Here is a 20,583-nt window from a genome sequence, read left to right on the forward strand (position 1 = left end):
TATATAGGTCACCAATAAAGAGAGCATTTTACAATCTGTGTACACAGTAATCAGGAGATGGAACCGCAAGAACCTAAAAATGTCCAAAAATTGCTTTAAGGCTGAATGTTGCTATAATAACTCAAGATGTCCCCTCGCTGAAACTACGTTATAGTTTTGCTTAAGTTGGCACTGAACTTAATTTCTCATATTGCAAGTTGGTGTAAGTTAAAATAGCAGATGGTGTTACAGGTTCATTAGTTTGTATTTTCAGCTCCAGCGTGGTGATTCATCACATTGCGTGGTTTTTAATCCCTGTACTTCATTGATTAGAAAAAGTCTCAGAGTCACCAACTAAACTTTTCGTGTTATTAAAGTACAGTGTGCTTTTACACTTTGCATTTAATTGAAAGGCCTTTCCTTAATGTGCTACATTCATTTTGTGTTTGATAATAACATAGTGACAAGCTAAAGTCTGAATGAAAGAAGTGAGATAACTTGTCTATAGATCAGAGCCAACACCAGACACTGATGAGAAAAAGGGGGTCATATTGTAACTATAATGGGTGGGTACCATTACCATGAAAATAATCGGGAAAAAAAAGACACAACCTATAAAGGTTTTTATATGTTTTATAGTTTTATATGACATGAAATATCCTGCAATTAATGTACCCAATCCTGAAAATGAGTCAAGGTGACTAGAGCCTGTTTACACACCACCCAAGTTTTGGAAAAGGGGACACTTTTTAGCAGAACAGAAGAAATTAATATACAACTCATAATTAGTTAAAATTAAAAGTACATTTCTGTTAGATTTGTTTCCTAAAATAATAAATGGAATACATAAAAGGCCGGATGAAAGGTGTCATACAAAAGACAATTTTAAATAGTTAAATAATACATGTTTTCTAAATCAGGGACAGGTAATATATGTACAGATGTTTCATTTCTGTCACTGGAAATGATCTTCCTTGTTATTGTTTCCAGTGACAGTAGTATGTACAGAGAGTGGGGGGGAGGATGAGCGGGAAGCACCCCTCTGCGTCCTCCTCCATGGGATATGACTTGGTCGACAGCAGCTTGCTAAATGACGCACACACACTAAACTTTCACCCAAGAAGATTGTGATCTTTGTCTGGGGCAATAATCATCTATCATGTGTACATAACTTTGGAAGGTACACCTTAGTTATAGTAAAGAACAACCACCCTTTGAACTAGTATGAAACTAAAAAACATTTTTATTGCAGTTTCATAGGCAATATACCAAACTTACCTGTTTATTTGCAATCTTTTGTAGAATGCACTGAGCTCAGTGTGGAAAAGTTCCAGAATCAATTAACTTCATATAGTTATATCACACCGGCCTGACCATTTGAGATGACCTAAGATCCTGAACCCAGAAAAAGTCTTGGTTGAGTGAGGTGAGTTTTCTGAACCCAGAAAAAGTGAGGTGAGTTTACCTATGCTTTATTACATCGTTCAAGGATACAATCTCATTTACTGATTGTCAAGAGTATGTAAATAATTAGCCTTTCCAGAGGTTTACTTTACGCTAACTCTGTAATATCATATCTATTTGCAGTCAAATCACATATGTTTAGAGGGTAATCCTTCCAGACGGTTTTTATCATCTCGATATTTACCCTAAATGTAGCCATCAGTATAGACTAACTGCAGAGGTTTAGGGGGAAGCAATGCAACACCTGTGATGTGTTTTATGAACCCCGTATCACTGGCCCATACAGTTTGTTGCATTTCAGGAAGAGGGCTACTCGATTTAGCTAAACATAGAAGTTTGGGGCTAATCAGTCATCTTGCCTTTAAATATCCAAAACCAGCAACAGATTAATTGTACCAATTCCCTTTGCTCGCCAGTTGATTGCACGCCTCTTGACGAAATACTCTACGATAGCATTTTCTAGCTTTAGGAATGGTCTAAAACAAAAGCATAGCATGAATAGATTAAAATCCCCCAAAACATTGATGGCCATAGCAGGAATATAAAAGCATTGTTAGCTCATTTCATTTGGACAATGCAAGACAAAAATAAATCCCATTAATCCGATTCCCTTTCCTTTCTAATTATTTTTAGACAAATGACGCCCACCTCATATCGTTTATTAAAGCGTAATCTCCCATCAATACTCCGCTCATCAGACTGGTGTACATTATCCAGAACGCTGCATCTCCTGTGAAAAATGATTTTAATCTTTAAAATCTGCAGACAGAATCCCACATAAGACAGTCATAGGAAGCAGAATCCAGTTCACTAACAGCCCACCTCTCTGAGAGGCAGAGAAGACATTGCCTGGTTGCCAGAGGATGCTCTTATCATTTGCACAGTGGAGTCTATAGCGATGATCGCTCTTCTCTCTACCTCCCTTTTTTTTATTAGATGAAGTGTGACAATCGGTGATTGGCTGGCAATCAGGGCTTCCTGGAACTGAACACTATTTAAATAACAGTAATTTCACACAGCCAGAAGCTTTGCAACCAGAAGACTTACAGAGTGGTGTTAGGACTATCCAAATGCATGTTTTAAGGTAAGAACCTTTCCAATCTTCACTAAGCAAAACTAATAGATGATGCAGAAATATATAAATATTCATCATTGTTATTTCTTTTTTATTTTTTATATGATGTTGAATTCAATAATTCATATTCACCAGGACACTTTCCTATTACTATGTCACTTCATCCTAAATCTGCTTGCCTTTTGTGTTTTTCATATATCAGATATTTTTCTTGAAATGGCTAATCAGCTGCAAGTACCATGTTCATTGCTATTATTTTTTTTTCCTGATTTTCTTTCAATTTTTGTGGAAATTATTAACTGCTACAAGTTTTCTGAGCCTGGTACTGACATTGATTTTTTTTACATTGAGTGCTGATTTTGTAAGCTTTGATTGTTGTTCAATCATTAAATCATATATTGCCCAACTCCCAGAGCTAGTCACTTAACCAATGTGACTGCACTGTACTAAAATTCGATTAGTAAATTGATCTGCTATTGTTATTAGATTTTTTTTACACCCGGTCATTTGTTCCACACACAAAGAATATTTGTTCGCCTTTCTGTTTGTAATATAGATGATGTATTTAAATCATTGATTGATCATTGTAATATAGGAGAAACAGGACTTACCAGTGTGTGTTGACTTGTATAACTTGCCTTCTTTACAGGTACCTTTCATAGGTTTTTTGCTGCGGTTGCTATATGGTGACAGTTTATTGTAGGTTATTAAGTTAATATTCAAAGACTTGACTTTCCAGGGTGACAGATCTTGTATGGAATCTGCCCAGAAATATTTTTCATGAACCCAACTTAAGTTTTGCCTTTGCAATAGCTTGGAGCAAGATCAGATGAACAGTTGTGAAGTCTGTGCAGTGTGCTCTGTAATTCTCTGTAATCCAAGATTCAAACTAAGGTGCTATGTTAAAAACGCTTACAGTATTACTGATCAATTCCTAGATTTATTTAGCACATTCTTTCCTGAATTTATTTTGAACATTTACATCCATCCTTGTGACTGAGGGACTCATAATTTAAGGAGGACCTGTGAAGATCAAAATGTAAGCGGGGATGGATTTATATCCTTTCAGAAATCACTGGCTGCATGAATCCTTCAGGTCATTGAAGAGCGGTGAAGATGACAGCCCCAAGTAGCAGTATTTTACCATACTTCTATCCTCACTCATTTACTTTTAAGCTGTTGGAATAGGAGCTGCCACTGCTGACTTGTCTGTGAAGGGGCAGGTTTTGCAGCTTATCATTGCTTACCGAACTCAGCCTCTGACCTGTAATTGGCATGTCGTATCAAGCTCCCCAACACCTAATATTTTCATGATTGTTGCAGGTCTGGGATTCACCAAATAGTGATGCAAGCATAAGGATTAGTACATTAGCAGCTCCTAGATTTTTTGTATGCCAGCATGTTGCAGCAGCCTTTTGAATGGCACCTACAATACAACTCACCACAACATATGTGCATTACGCTGAATTGTGCTGCATTGCAAAAAACAAAAAAGTAAAACCGCCCTCAAAATGAGGTGTGAATATATTCGTATATTGCTGAATGGGAACCCCAAAAATTGTCAATAAATCATATAACTAGCAGGGAACATTCTTCATTATCTGTCCACCTATATTGAAGGGCATAGGATGGGATGAGTTTTATAAAGAATGGCTTATCTATATTGAGGTTGAGTACCATAGCTCAAATATAAGACCTGAAAGATAAACTGAAGGTGTTGTCCAGAGAGCCCAATTCAATTTTAACTATTCTTTTTCTCCATTTTAAAGTGTACAAACTTGTGAACAGATTGTTAGAAATAGGTCTGTACATCCTGGAAGCAGCAGAAAAAATACCCCATCAGATTTCCCTCTATATCTTTGGAGATTAGCAGTCAGAGCACCTTAAGGAGGAACTTTGGCTTGAGAAAGGGGTATTATCCCCCTGAAACACTGTCCTATGTTTCTGCATCCCTTGTGCCTTGACTGTCCCCAGCCCACTGAATACACTTTCTTCAGTGAAGCTGGGTGATCCAGCAAGCCTGGAATGGATCTGGTACAGGATTCAAAACATTTGCCAGCAAATAGCAAATTACTTTGAAGAAATCAATTCCAGGTTTGCTGGATCACTCAGCTTCACTGATAAAAGTGTATCCATTCCAGCCTTGAAGAGCTTTAATAAATCAGGCTCACTGCTCTCTTTGCTGGAGGGTCTGAAATGAGAAAGCAAAGCCTTGCTTTCACCAAGATGGCCACTTTCACACAGGGACATAGTGGGGAACGAGGCAAGTCACTAGTGGAAAAGATCAGCTGCAGGGAGACCCCAGGCAATACTGTTAAGTAGTTTGCCTTTTTAACACTTTACAAATCCTTACAGAAAAAGGGAAGATCCTGGACTAGTAGTACTGTGGTTAAATGACATCTCTGGGTCTGCTTGGTCTGTTCACATCACTTCAAAGATGATAACCCCCCACAGCAGCCTTTGGCCTTTTGAAAGTATTATACAGGTAAATATAATAGGAATATGAAGCTTGAGGGAAATATTTTTGTTCAAATAAATAGTTTAGCAATAGGGTCGCTTTAATGTTCAGAGGGGTAGTCATACGAACAAGGTATGATTTTTGGTGCTATGTAAAAATACAGATAAAGAGTCAGTCTACCAAAATTGTTCTGTTCTTAAAATCTGTTTTTAGTAAATGCTAAGGACTTAAACCACCTGACCAGTTCTTTTGTTTCTTGGGGACATCTTAGTGAGATCTTAGTGATGAGTTCTTCGACTGGCACACCCACTGTATTGATTATAGGAGGTTCCACTCTCCCTGTTGGATTTATTTAATATAGTGAATGTAACAGAAGGAGCAAAATACCAAAAAAACTCATTATAGTTTAGAAGTCATATTTTTATTCACTTATAATTACAATATTGAGTGGACTGCTCCTTAAAAAGCATGCCAGTCAAGGCCTTATTTTAACGCTGCCCAGGGTTAGGCTTTATGCTTTAAACTTAAAATTTAGATTCCATAAACTGTTTTACACTGAAGAAACTTGTAGTGCAAAGCCACAGGTTTACTAAATTGACCCGCCACCACTAATACTCATTGTCCCTTCACTTTATTGGTTCTATGTTCACCAGTGGAAAAAAGTGAATGCACCTGTGCTTCCAGGTATGGGAATCACCTGTATGTGATTCCAATTGCATAATAAAACAAATACTTTATATCTATATTTATTAACTAGTCAATGGTGGAATATTTTTTAATCTATTTTTGCCCTTGAAATATAGAGAATATAAATATGTCATGAAAGCAATACCACTGAAGCAATGCTTTGTTACTTTAATAAAAAAAAAAAAAAAAAATCAGCAGAGTTTTTGCTGATTTCACAGGCCCTTGGCTAAAATGTCAAAATAGCAATTTTGGAATTCTGGAATTTACTGGAGAAGGTACAATGGTTCAGGTTGATTGGGTTTGAGGGTGTTTTGCTTTTTTGAATATTAATTCCTTGTCTTTTAAAAACAGTTACTACAGAGATTCCTGGATCCATGTGGGTTATTTGAAACCCCATAACCCCCCCCCCCCCAGCCCCTTTTAAACTTTCAACACAATAAAGATACCTGTGTGTATGGTGCAAATTGCATTTCAGCTGTTTATTACAAAATCTTAAACATTCTCACATATTGTTATCACATTACCCTTATATCATTACAACATTTTCCTAAACCTAACATTACCACTGGTCAGGTTGCAGTTCCTCAAAGGCATAAATTTCACCACCATCAAACCAGGGACCTGCACTTGTCATTGATAGACCAGGCTCCCAGGCGCAACCCCACCACCTTGAGAACTATATCAATTAAGCATACAATCCCCAACAAACTACCACTTATTTGCTGACATATTACACTATTTAGAAAGATCCATACCATAGATGGCTCTCCAAACCACTCCATCACCCTTTCCATGCACTGCCCTCGAGGACCTCAAACTGCCTGCACCACCCAAATCCCATATTAGGAATCCCACTTTCCTATATAACTTTTTCTTCACCCATTATTTACTTTTTCTACCCATCTTTGCCTTGCCCTCTTTCTGCCCTCCCCCATACTCCACCTTTTAACACCCACTTGCCCAGTTCAGCCTTCCCACCAGTCATGTTGGCCCTACACCTAGCTCCCGCTCACAAGCTCCTGGCCTTTCTGACCGAAAACAGCAAGCATGAGGGATAAGAGCTAATAACTAACTCTCTCTCATGGAAACTCACAATCTAAGTCCCTACCATAGTCATATGTCATTACCATTGTTCAGGATCAAAAAGGGGGAGCCAATACCCAACCAGTTTTTGGAGACAAAACCCAGACAAACACAGGGGAAAACATGCAAATTACAATCATATAGTGTTCTAGTCAAGCTTTGACCAGGGGACCCCAGTGCTGCAGTGCCCAAGTGCTAGCCCATGAGCCTCTTGCAAATCTTCTTTACAGAAGAGCTCAGATTGGGGGCCAGTTCCAGGAGCCAATCAAATGTGCTGCAAATGTTTTGACATGGAACATGCTAACAGAGATAGAATTTTGAATAGTCGACTGTTCTAGTTTTCTTAATGTTCTGTTCCACAGCAGGGATTTAGCAAAAAGCTTCTTGGATAACCACTAGGTGGATTTGGGGATGAATCTACAATTTTTTGAACAAAACAAAATGAAAATGTACAACCTAAAGTATATAATATTGGAAAATCACAGACCTAAATGCATTAATGTAATACATAAAGATTTCCTGTTAGGCAGGACACTGCCAATGCCATATTTCTTCTCATACTGATAGATCCCATTTGATTTACAGGTTATGTACAGGCATAAAATAATGTAATAAAACTGACCATCTGACCAGCCTGTTCCTCACCTTTATATTTCATTCAAAACTTTATGGGGAAATTGGTATCAGAGCATATTGATTATTGAAATTAAGTCATAAAGATTAGATTAATTTAGTATTTACAATGGAAATATGAACTACAGGTAGAGGATTGTGTATCCTATAAATGAATGCAAGCTATTCATATTGTACTGTTATCTAAAAGTAGATCAATAATTGATTAGAATTTAGTTTAATTAGACTAGTGACGGGAGATTGGGCTTCAAGCTGGGACTAAAAATTTATTAAAAGTTGGAGATCCCCTTGCTTATATAATAAAGTTTTAATGAAGGACAATAATTGGAGGAGATCCGGCAAGAGGGACAGTGGAGTGAATCTGTAACTTAGTATTTAGTACCAGAATATTCACGCTAGTTGCTTTCAGTGCAGAACTTCCAACACAAAAAAAGGTAACCCTACCATAAGGCACACACTTCACACTATCCTCCCTATAACACTAACCGTATCAATAACCATGCTTTATGTAATCATAGCACCTTGACTGCATGCTCACCCTCCTTGCACCAGGATCCATTCAACCCAATCCACTCACAGCCAAGCTGTAGAGTGGATTAAGCTTCTCTGATCTACATAATGCTGTCAGGGAGTCTGAAAAAAGCAGCTCACATCTAAAACTTTTTCTTAAACAATTTTAGATCCAACAGACCAGAAAAGTGGACTTTTTAACCTGATTCAACCAAAAATTAGATATAAGAACTAACCCCCCCAAAAAACCTATCCACATTCCTGGAGCATACATTGCCCAATAGCTTCCCCTGCAGCTCTTCTGGTGAAGTTATCAGGGTTCTGCATATAGTTTGACAGCTAGGTTCTGCTCTGTGTATCAGAAGACATCAGCTCTTTGTAAATGAACTATTAGATCAACGTTGCAATCAACGTTGGCAGGTGGAATTCCTAAATACATTAGGACAGTATTTTCGTTGTGTTACTATAAGCACAGTATTGTTAAATCTGCACATTGTGTCTATATTAGGACTTAACTTAAAATAAGCACTGGTCAAAAAAAAACCATACAGTTATCTTTTTATAGTATATAGAAAAGTATAAAGAAGAATATAAAAAATAAAATTATTTTGCAATATACTACCAAAGAATGCCTTGTATGCTCTGAAAAAATTCAATACATAATACTTTGTAATCTTAAATATTGACAGAGGTATAGCTTAATCAATAGATCCAATGGTAAAATATAAGGAATATAAGATGTACAGCTGGTTCTGGATAATAAAAGGACAGAGGTTTCCCCTGCGTGTATTGCACATACTGTATGTGTGAAAGTGTCACCCGGCAAACCTCTGAAATGGGTTTAATAGATCTTATCTGCTGGCTGGCTGTTTGCTGGGGAATTCTGGATTTCGTATTGTGCACTCAGTGAATTACTTCTCTTGTATTTCTGCTTTGCTAGTTTAAAACTGATTGAATGGCTTCCTACATTCTCCTTTGATGCTGAAAGGGATATTTATTGCCTGTTCAGTTTCTGATATGAAAAGTTTTCCTGACAAGTATTTGTTATACTCAGATTGTCACCTTATTAATTAAAATGTAACACTAAGAAAACTGATGACTTTGAAGACTTGTATTCACTATTACGCTCAAAAAGGGGGAGAGAGGTTGGGGTGCAGTTATAGCTTTCCTACGTTTATGAACTGTGCCTGGGTTTGGGATACTACATGTAGCATCTCACACATGGCTCTCCTTAGGAAAGAATGGCGGAGATGTTCAACTGAGTCAAATGTGGAAATGCTTGTTCATGAAGAACCAGAGCTATGGTTGGGGCTACTGAGCAAAGGTGCCAACTGCCAGAAGCATGCCTGGGAACTAATGTTTCCACCACCCAACTACACTTAGCCCTAGAGTTCTGTGAATTCAGAAGGGACAATAGAAAACTGAAAGAAGGTGTTGTGTGGCAAAAACTTTATGCTTAGGGAAAAAAGTCATATATTGTATTTTCATGTTGTCCATAAAATTAACAAATGATTTTCACTTTATTTCTGATTCCCCCTGTAAAAGAGTTTTGTTGCTTGTTAGTCCTGCCAAACTTGAAATGTATTGAAAAAATTGAGGAAGTATACTACTTCATCCATAACCATCAAAAACTAACCCCTCTACACATACTTTAGGGTTAAAAAAACTTTTTTCTATCTATCTATGCAGTCTGTATGTTGTAACTTCTCACATCAAAAGTTTGTCTGACACTAAATATTACACTATGCAGTCCCTAATGGATTGAAACAAACACAATGCCCCTGGTAGTCAGGCACCATGTGATCATTGCCTAGGCGTGTCACATGATGGGTGTACAGGAATAATGTCTATGTATTGCATGAATTGAAAATTATGCTGTGAGGTGGTAACACGGGCGGGCGGGCCAGATGTAGTTCATTTTCGGAATTCTTTTGGGGGCCAAAAAAGGATCTTGAGGGCTAGAACTGGCCCACGGGCCAGAGTTTGACACCCCTGCCCTATAGATGTACACATAGAAACAAACAAATAAAAGCAGAAGTAGAACCTATAACTAGGTTTTAATTATGTATACTTATCTCCCTAATTATGTATACTTATCTCCACTCCACAATTGTCTTATCTGCAGACATGAAGTCTAAAGTTATGTTTAGATTGGTGGTGAGGTTGCAGTGTAATAACTACCATATTTTTCGGACCATAAGACGCACCAGTTTTTAGAGAAGGGAAATGAAGAAAAAGAAGATTCTGAAACAAATAGTGTCCTAAAATATTTTATGTGCATTAAAAACCAACATCACAGTCATAAACACATGTAATCAACCCTGTAAAGTAAACAGCAGCATTTAGAACCATTATTAACAAATAAAGTCAGCAAAAGACAAAATTACTGCCATTGATTGTCCCTATCTGATCACTCTATGCAATGACTGTCCCCTTCTGATCACTATATGCAATGATTGTCCCTATCTGATCACTCTATGCAATGACTGTCCCCTTCTGATCACTATATGCAATGATTGTCCCTATCTGATCACTCTATGCAATGACTGTCCCCTTCTGATCACTCTATGCCATTGATTGTCCCCTTCTGTTCACTTACCGGTAATTAAGTGTAGGGATCTCCGTTAGGGCCGGGATCTCTGTTAGGCAGGGATCAGCAGCTTGCTTCCTGGTGCAGAATGCCGGCTGTTACTTTCAGTTTCATTCTGCACTGCAGCCAGGAGCAGGCACGTGCTGCACAGCCAGCATCAAGGAGACACGCACACAGGAGAGGAATACGGTAAGAAACTTTTTTTTTAACAGCATATGTGTAGGCTGTATTTGGACCATAAGACGCAGGGACTTTTTTCCCCCACTTCTGGGGGGAAAAAAGTGCGTCTTATGGTCCGAAAAATACGGTACATCCTCACATCCATGAACTATGCCCTTGGGTGAGAGGTTACATGTAGTGTCTCATCTGCGGCTGCTCATAAAGAATAAATAGGGTTGCTGGACCAGACTAAGCAAGCCCTACAAACATTTGTGAGAGGTAAAGAGAAGACATTTAATAGGCTTCCTGCTTGAAATCTTGTTTTTTTATTATTATTATTATTATTTCCATGTTAAAGCCTTACTCCAGCTAACCTTTTATGCAGCTACAGCAGCTGTTTTTTTCTTTTGGAAATATCACATGAATATACGCTGATCTTTGGAAGCACCACTGGCAGTGTTTTATGATTTGGCCTAGCCCTTGTAACTGTTACTTTTGCTAAAAAGCTTGGCCTATACTTATACAAAAAAAATAGATGAAAACACGTTAGTTAAAAAAATTAGTTACAGGTATTACCAATATACAGTTAAACAATATTTTCACCATAGTCTTTAAAGACATTCTATAAATAGTTCTATACATTTTACAAGTAATATTTGATAGGTAGCTGGATTTATATATGTCATTTACCCACAGATCTGGTGCCTGCAGTGCTGCCTGCTGAATGTCGTACTACTATACAATTTCACTGTCCTCCAGTAAACCTTGAAGGTGGCTACCACCTTGGAGATAGACTTTTTAATAAATGTTTATTGATGGCATTATCAGAGATGTCCAACTCTAGTACTTGAGGGCTACAAAAAGGACAGAATTTTCATATGAACAGAGCACATGATTACTTTTTGTATACCACACCTTAATAAATTTACAGCTATCTGTTACAGAAATACTAAAAATGAGTGCAAATCTTGGCCCGTGACAACTGGAGTTGGACAACTCCGGTTGGTCTACTGGCCTTTGTCATGTACAGTTTTTCTAATTATGCTTGGCTTGATTTATCAAGATAATAATAATAAAAGCTAATAATTCACATCCACTCATCGGATTTATACTGCAAAATTATAACTATCATTTGTATCTCAGTGTCCCAGATAGTTGCAGACAAAGGGAAACAGAAAACATTATATATCCTAAAAAGCAATAGGCATACTGGCAAATACCAGGAAACACAAAGGGTCAGCTTTAGGGGAGAACAAACTGGACAACTTCACAGGGCCCAAATTTACAGAATGGTAGAGGGTTTAGAGATCTGTGCATTTTGGGCCCCTATTATATATTTGCCCAGGGACCCATTTTGTCTAAATCTACCCTGCCCACACTGGTAGGTAAACTTCTTCTCCAGGTACTTCTAGAGACAAACTGCTCTCTAAAAGGTATACCCTGGCTTTAGCAATGGCATGCTGCATTTTATAAAAGGTATAGAGTTTGCTAAAGTAGTGACTTTATTTACACAGTAATACATTGTATCTAAATTGGTGCATTGTTCGAATATATATGCATAGTTTTCATCACAGGGTACAAGGATTCTCACCCCATAACCTACTTGTTGCCCTACAGTTTGCCCTTTGGATGCTGCAGAAAAAAAGCTGGGTTTCTTTTTGAAGGAATGGTGCTGTGTTGTGAACCAATTTATTGATTTAGGTCTACTGGGGAGGTATAGTGGCTACTCCTGGTGACAACTCTTGGAGAGCCACATTTGGCTTTAGTTCTGATCTTTAGTTCTGATCTAAATTCATAAACCCTTACAAATCACCTTGTCATGCTTTCTAACAGTAACATATTTTTTTTACAAGAAAACCTAAATGAATAGCTCCATAGTGCCTGCAGCTATAGAGGTTTCTGAGGACTTCAAATTAATTTTTGGAGTGACAATATGTTTTATGAATAAGTAAATTTAGCTTTGTCCTTTGTTCAGAAAACCTCATAGCCAAAAGTTTACATAATGACATTCCAACAAGGAATTGCTCTTTAAATACATATTGCACAAATGTATGGTGAAGAACCTATGTATGCATCTTTTTGCACATGGTACATTACAATGCAACATGTTCCTTATGGGGAAGGGCAATTTTCTGTTTCTTTTGTGAAATAAGAGAAATTAAAGAGATTGTGCTATTATAAGTATAATATGTCAAGAAAGACAAAGAAGATACCTGTGAGAAATCTGTACAACACCAGTAAAGAGGGGACATACATTCATGGGAGAATAGACTGAAATGGCACAGACTGGGTACATGTATGTAAGACGATGTGGTTTGCAGTGTACTGGTACAAAGTCAATGAGCCAGTAGTAATTTGAGATCCATCAATTTGTTTGAACACAGATTAGGATTATTGTAACATTGCCTGAAAATATAATTTGTTTTAAAACTGGTCTCAAAGTAGCCGGAAGATTTCTGCAAATTACCTGACCACTAAATCATATTTATATAGAAATGAGCACAAATAATATGATAACAGATAATGTGCAATTAGCACATTTTTTTGGGGGGGGGGGTTATGTATTAGCAACAGATTGTATTGGCCAGTAGGGTCAGCTGAGGTCTGAGGTATGAACCCACAATTTATGTATGCACAATATATAGTAGAAATCTATCCAAAGTTAATATTTTATTTAGATTTGTATAGAGCAGGTAAAGGGTCTCTGGTTTTTATTGCTATCTATTGGGAAAATTTCTTCTCATTCCCATCAAACTGAATGAAGTATAAAATTGAAATCCAAATTTTTTTTTTGTTAGCATTGGATAAAGTGGAGAACACATAGATTTTCAGGTATGCAAACCCACTGAAAGTGATTTTCCTCCCAAACTTTTTCCAGCAGAAAATACATTTTGGTAGCATTTAGGGTTCAGAGATCAGTAGATGCGTAAACCACCTTGTGGATTCTTATGTGTCTCCACAACCACAGAGATCTCAGTACTTGAAGCTAAGGTAACATGTGGAACCTACTGTCTGAGTAGAATATTTGTACCTAGTATGAAGAATGCAACAATAGGAATTTGATACCCCACAGGAAGGCAGGAATACCCTAAGTAGGGGAAACATCCCAGGTGGCTAGAACCAGGCTGGGCATAAACTGGACAGGGATTATGCTGGGCACCACTCCACTGGAGATGCCAGCAGACGGCTCAGCCCACCAGAACTTTACCCCTGAACTTTAACATATGGCAAGTTACTTAATACACAGTTTTATACAGGTAAGTATATAGGTGTCTTACCAGGCAAAATATTTGTAATGCTTTTCAGATTGTCTTCTAAATTGTAGAGCTATACCATGCTATAACAAGAGGAGGAGAATAAGGAATGATAAGAGAATGACTCCACGCAGTAGTGTATCTTCCTGGACCAGCTCCCAACACCCACCTTGTTCCTCTTTAACTCTGTTCTGCAAGGCTTTAGCTAATTATACTTGTCTATCAGACATCGTAGTGGTAGCATCAGCAATTTATACTATCACTACTACCAATTTAGAGCTATGTATAACACAAAACATATAGACAATGCCTCTGCAGACCTCCAGTATTGCTTTAAAGCTTTGGTGGAAGTCAATTAAGGGCCTTACAGTTCCGTAGTGTGACATTTTCAGTTTAAATCCCCAGAAAGAGACTTAAAGGAATCCTGGGATTAAGACCAGTCTCGTTGTTCGATAGCCATTCCAAAAACAAAACTATATCTATTAAAAATAATGAATCCCATTAGAGCCAGAAGCATTTCACTGTGTGATTAATGCTGTACACATATTTTTTATGGATTTTGTCCCAGTTTTGTTGCCAAGGGATAGTCATAAATAGTCTCCAGTGCACCTTTAATAGCTCTCCGCTCAGATTAATGACACGGGTATTATATATAGGTGACCTCTTCAGTTTATAGGCACTCAGCAGGCTTAAATCTTGTTGAAATGTTTTTTATGCTTTTGGTCATAACTGTTTGGTATGACTCCTAGCATTGCATGTCACTTTATGCTTGGTTACTCAAGTGTGTTGGAATTGGCTGCTAAGCAAAATGCTGGCTAGATTGGGGCTGACATGAGCATTCCGTCACCTTAAATGGCAGAACATGCAAACATTCTCACATATCCCTCATTCCTCATCTCCCTCATATACTGACACAGATATGTACGTGATTAAGGTAGAACTATGGGTTCAAGTAAAAGATGATATATATGATGGAATATGTGAATAGTAAAGTAACAGTACAAGTTTTTGTCTTTATTGCTGTCTGTGTTCCCATGGGGAGGTTCCCTCTTTTACTACTCCTGGCGACCATTGCTCCAAAGGCTGAAAGTTAAGGGAAACAACATTTTGGGTTCCCATATGAGCAATAGGTGTAAAGATTTGTTAAAAATACCCAAATAGAGGTATACATGTTCCCTGCACTATGCAAAACTAAAATACAAAATTCAAAACTAAAATACTAAATTTGGTCTGACATGTACTTTACATCCAGATATAAAGCAGAAAATATTAAGCTTTTTATTTGCAGAAGAAATACACTATGTGTTATATTAATGAAACAGGGAATCTGACATTCTCTCAAACATTCCCTGTTGGGAATCAATTACTGCCTTTTAAACATATTGATCTTGAAGATTCCCATGACAGAATTCCCTGTTTTATAAATAGAGCCCTATGTTTTTTTCTACAATGAAACAAACACATTCTGTTAATTTCTGGCATAGCCAATTAGGGTGGCTGAAGACCCCAAACACAGAAAAAGACTGGATGAGGATGTTAGCTGTCATAGTAATGAGAGAAGGTGAATTAAATTACTTTTTAAGTATGAGATAAACAAGCTCAGCTCCAGCTTACACGTTTCAAAGTTTTTTCTTTTCTTTTGTAAACCATGTGAATAAAAGTGGTAGAGTTTGTCCCAACTGTCATTTTTTCTGAACAGATTGGCCTCTCTGGAACAGACAAATATTATTAAAGATGTGTGAAATAGAAAAGCATTTACAGTTATCAGAAAGGAACATTTTTCGCTTCAGTGGGCTTTTATTGTGAAATTCAGTTCTCGTATATCTATATGTTTCTTCATTGTTAGCCATCAAGGCAGCAACTAGAAAGAAAGAAAAGAAAGTCTTAAAATGGAACATGGATTAACTCAAAAAATGTGAAACACAAATACATAAAATTAAACAAATGTTAACATGTATGTCAAGGAAAATTGGGATATAATGCAATTAATTTCTGCAATTCATAAGCATTCCCTCATGTTTTATTACTTTAAAGACCCCTACAAGTACAGAAAACTACCAAATTGGCCCTAATTTACTAAAGCTCTCCAAGACCAGAGAATATAGAACCTGGGTGACCTTGGAAACCTGGAATGGATTTCTTAAAAATCATTTGCTATTAGTTGGCAATCGTTTTCAATACTAAATCAGATCCATTCCAAGTTTGCTGGATCACCTAGATTCTATCATGCTAGTCTATTTTCTCCAGTCTTGGAGAGCTTGAATTAATCAAGTCCATTGCTTTCATCTAGCCACTCTCTCATCCTAAAGCATAATGGCTAATCTGCACTGCAACACACCTGATTGGCACCTTGTGCTGCTTCTCCTACCCCTTTCTGCATTTTGCTGTACAACTGGCTGTAAAAAGCTAAAACTGTCAGCTACTAACACTGCTTGTGTTAAAAAATGGTTACAGAGCTGCACTAATTTATGGCAATTATATCTGCCTGCTGTTCAGCTTTAATTCATCTGATGTGTTTTTAACACATATTTAGATTTTAGGTTCAGATAGAGTACCAGCTTTAATAATAGTGTAACGATAACAAGCTATCTTCCGCTTAGAATATGACACATTCACCATGCCTTTAGGAACTTAAGTGGAGCTGTAACATGCTTTAAAAAATCAAAACCTGTCATTTAATAAGTAGATGTGACATCAAATACATCAACCTTGAGAGCAGGCTTCTACAAATGATCTCTCACACACTCTCTGCAATAAATGTTTCCTCCTCACCTCTTAGTTGTTAAGACCATTCTCCATTTGTTTGCCATGCTTTCTTTTTTCCCATAGATGACACATGGCAGATAATTACTTTCATGCATGTTTGTTGGGCTGGGCAGCAACTCCTGCTCTTTCCCCCTAACATTCACAATTGTTCCTTGTTTTAAAGATGCTGGGAAATAGCACAATCACAATAAAGATGAACTATTTTTCAGAATTTTCGCAAGCAACAAACCTGATTGGCTTCTAGTGGTGCACCACCTAGCTGGTAGAGAAATTTGAAGTACTGATGATAGAAGCTTTAAAGTTAGGGCTCACAATTATTGAGTCAAAAACTACATAGATGGAGTGTACAATAACACAGAGAGTACTGCCTAATCAATTAATAGTTAAACATTACGCCTTCGATCGAATACACAGCTTTACATACCTTGGATCTAAAATCAATGAAACAAATAACGTCCCTGAAGAGATAAATGGGAATTCACAGTGATAACAAGCACAGTCCATGCATATAAAGTCCTAATGAAAAGCAAAGCACTTGACCAACAATCAGTTTGTAAGGATAGTAAGATAAGATTGGTAACATATGGCTGTGGATCATGGACCATGTCAACCAGAGACAAAACTAGTTAGAGTATTTGAAAGGAAAATATTGTGTTAGGTTTATGGGCCTATACAAAGCAAAAGTGAAAAGTGGAGAATATGAATAAACTATGAATGAGAGCCATGGTATAGACTTAGGTTTACAAAAGCTCAAAGAAGACAAGGATTGGACACTTGGAGAGAATGAATGAAAACAAAGAAACAAAAAGAATAATACAGTGGAGACAAAGAGCATTGGGAAGAGGTGGATGGACAATGTTTTAGAGGATATTGCAAAAGTGTGAAGAAGAAACTAGAAGCATAGGGTGTCTGATAGACTGGAATCATTAAAATAGTGAAGGAAGCCTTGGTCCACTAAGAAGTTCTCCTCTTCTCCCAGAACTGAAGGCAACAAAAACATACCAAGAACAACTTTCCTAAAAAAGGAAATAAGCTTACACTTATATATTGTTGCAGATGGAACAAGCAAGTAAAAATAATAGATTCGTAATAGTGTAACTTACTCTAGTTAGCTCTAGTGCAAAGACTTACCCAACCATAGCTAACCCTAGTGGTAAGTGTTTACATGGATGTGGGTGGTTCATTAAGAGGAAAGTACTTGCTGCTAGGGTTCGCTACAGTTGGGTAAGTGATTGCTAGCTGGGGTTAAGGCAGGCAGCCAGCTACTCTGTGTGAATAAGAACCTTGTAAAAAAAAGTAATATTAATATAAATTATTGTTTGGGCGCATTAAGAACAGGATTGTCTTCTTCTGTAACATACAAAGCTTGTGTATTTATTAAAAAATCTTCAAAATTACAGCAGCAGTTCAATAAGAATACATGAGTGTAAATATGTGTATGTGTGTGTGGTGACGCCTGATGGATGTGATGTCCCACAATATAGTTACAATGCGATATATTCCATACATTATAATATGGTCATACATACAGAAATAGGGACCGAAAACAATATGCTCAACACATACTTTTACATTGTCATAAATATATGTTCACGTATGGTAAACTGTAATTATATAAATAATTATGTATTTATCTATACCTATTCTATTACATTGATCTTTCTTCTTTCAGTCTCATTGGTCCACTGAATAGTCTTTTTCTTCTCATCAAGAAATAATCCTTAGAACACAATTTGCATTTCCTTTAAGCAACTTGAAACTTATAGATAAAAGTCATGTTTATGCAAATAGTTTCATATGTATAAAGGAGTAGCTTTATTATGTTGGTCATCATCAGGAGGCTTTTTATTCTTTTCTGGATGATCATGGCTGGCCACAGGTCTTTCTCCAGGTCCTCACTGTTCATCCTATCGATAACAATCATTCTTTACTCAAAACTTGGGAATATTGACTATCAGGATCAAAATCATCAGTCACACATCATCAGTACATTTAAAGAAAGCTTTCCTCAGCCAATCAGAGAGCACTAAGGGTTTTAAATGGGGAGACTTGTCCCCAATAAACTTCTAGTGCCGGGGATCGCAAACAGGAGGATTCCCAGGGCTGCAAGAATGATTGCAGACCTGGGAATCTACTGCGATCCCGGAGCACTAGAGGTTAATTAAGAAAATCTATCCAAGAACACATACAACTAGTAAAGTGCTGCAAGAGCAATCTGATTGACTTCAATGGTGCTCGAATTCGGTATTTGATCACCCGAACAATATCTCACTATTCGATCGAATAGCTATCGAATCGAATAGTGAGATATTCGCCAAACACTATTAATCACTAATGGGGTATAAATTGAAAAGGTGCAGAAAGCACAGATCCAGAGGATAAATAGAGCAGAGGTAGGGAGATCCTTTCATTGTAGGTCCTCAAGTACAGCTTCCTCCCCAGCAAGGAGAACAATATAGCAGAAAAACTTTAAGAATATTGAATTTCACTCCAGATTTTATTATATTAGCAGTCAGTGGCACTGGTATCTTAACCCATAAAACAGTCACATGCAAAGAAGTCAATTGGTAGGTAATTGGTAGTTATCATGTTGTTTCTTAGACACAATAACAATTTCTAGATGGTCCCCATAAATAGCAGATTTTTCTCATTTAATTTATATCCACTTTAAGAAGAAATTGATTCCAATGCTGGAAATAAAGATTGGAATACATACTCTATTGTGAATTACGCTTAGGATGTTTATGTAAATCAAGACACAGATCAATGAGTCCATCTTTCTCTCCCATCCATACATTCTGAAGGTATTTAGCTGGTAGAAGTCCCATGGGAAGGATTAGGAGAATATTAAATGGCAATACATTGGTATTCTTAATTAACTTCCATACATATCAAACCATTTATTTCTCCAAGAATCCTATGAAAAACAGTAAACTTAAAACACAGGTTTTTTTCCATCAATTTCTACGCCCAAGGCATCTGGTCCCAAGAGGAGAATAGGAAAAGACAGCACAAATGAAAGCTTTAATGAACACATCACTCTATTTTTTCACCCTTACATTACAAAGTAAATCTGATTTATACCTCTCTTTGTGTCAGCGCTACCTATTACTGGCTAATGACATTTTTTTTCTACCCAAATGGGATTTTCACAAATCATCCATTACAAAAATAGACAATACAATGATCAATATATGTCATGAACGGTTATCTAGCTTCTTCATTATTGTATTCTTTTTTCCTTTTTTCATCATCTTAAATCCATTGAAATCTCTAATTGTATTTTATGCTTACAGCATATTGAAGACATAATTATTGTTGCCAGATGTTTTTCAAAATTTTATTTTAATGATTTGTAGAAATGATGTGTAACATCACCGAGGGTAGATCATAGGGTCATTGCATGGAGGGGGTGAATCTTGGGAGGGGATCAAACTGGTCCTATTTTTAACAGTTTATGTAATTGGAGGAAGCATTTGCTTTACATATAGGTAGTCAAAGCTGAAAACCATTTAAAGTCAATTTGTATATGTCTAGCACTACTCACATTACTGACACTTAGCCTTCTACCATTGAGGCTTTTTTGCTTCCTTAGTCTGACCTGCAATACTTTTGTTGCATGTGATCTCCATATACAATTGCCCCCCACAGTCCCTGAAAGAAATCGCCCCCTGTCTTACATTGCGTTGTTCTTTTGGCACGGAAGATTCTTTGTGATCACAGCAATGTAATGATGTGGATACTCTCATCTCTGAAGAAGTAAGTGTAAAGCATAATCAAGCAATTAACAAGGTTTTGTGTAAATGGATGTGCAGTGAGATTTCCGGAGGGATACGTGGTATACTTATAGTAATTGTGGTTTATACATACTGTTCCTTTGCATTTTGTAAGACATTTTCTATTATATAAACATTGACATTTCCCA

General features: G+C 37.1%; 1 protein-coding gene across 1 annotated transcript in view; it reads left to right on the forward strand.

Annotated features, from left to right (window-relative positions):
- Window positions 1-2,377: 2,377 nt before the first annotated feature.
- LOC140323388 (carbohydrate sulfotransferase 1-like) overlaps window positions 2,378-20,583 on the forward strand; it is a 37,044-nt gene continuing 18,838 nt past the window's right edge. The window contains exon 1 of the mRNA XM_072400402.1: window positions 2,378-2,527. The gene's annotated coding sequence lies outside the window, so the exon portion shown is untranslated. The remainder of the gene's footprint in view (window positions 2,528-20,583) is intronic.

The sequence above is a fragment of the Pyxicephalus adspersus genome, chromosome 2, assembly GCF_032062135.1.
Source record: "Pyxicephalus adspersus chromosome 2, UCB_Pads_2.0, whole genome shotgun sequence".
Lineage (NCBI taxonomy): Eukaryota > Metazoa > Chordata > Amphibia > Anura > Pyxicephalidae > Pyxicephalus > Pyxicephalus adspersus.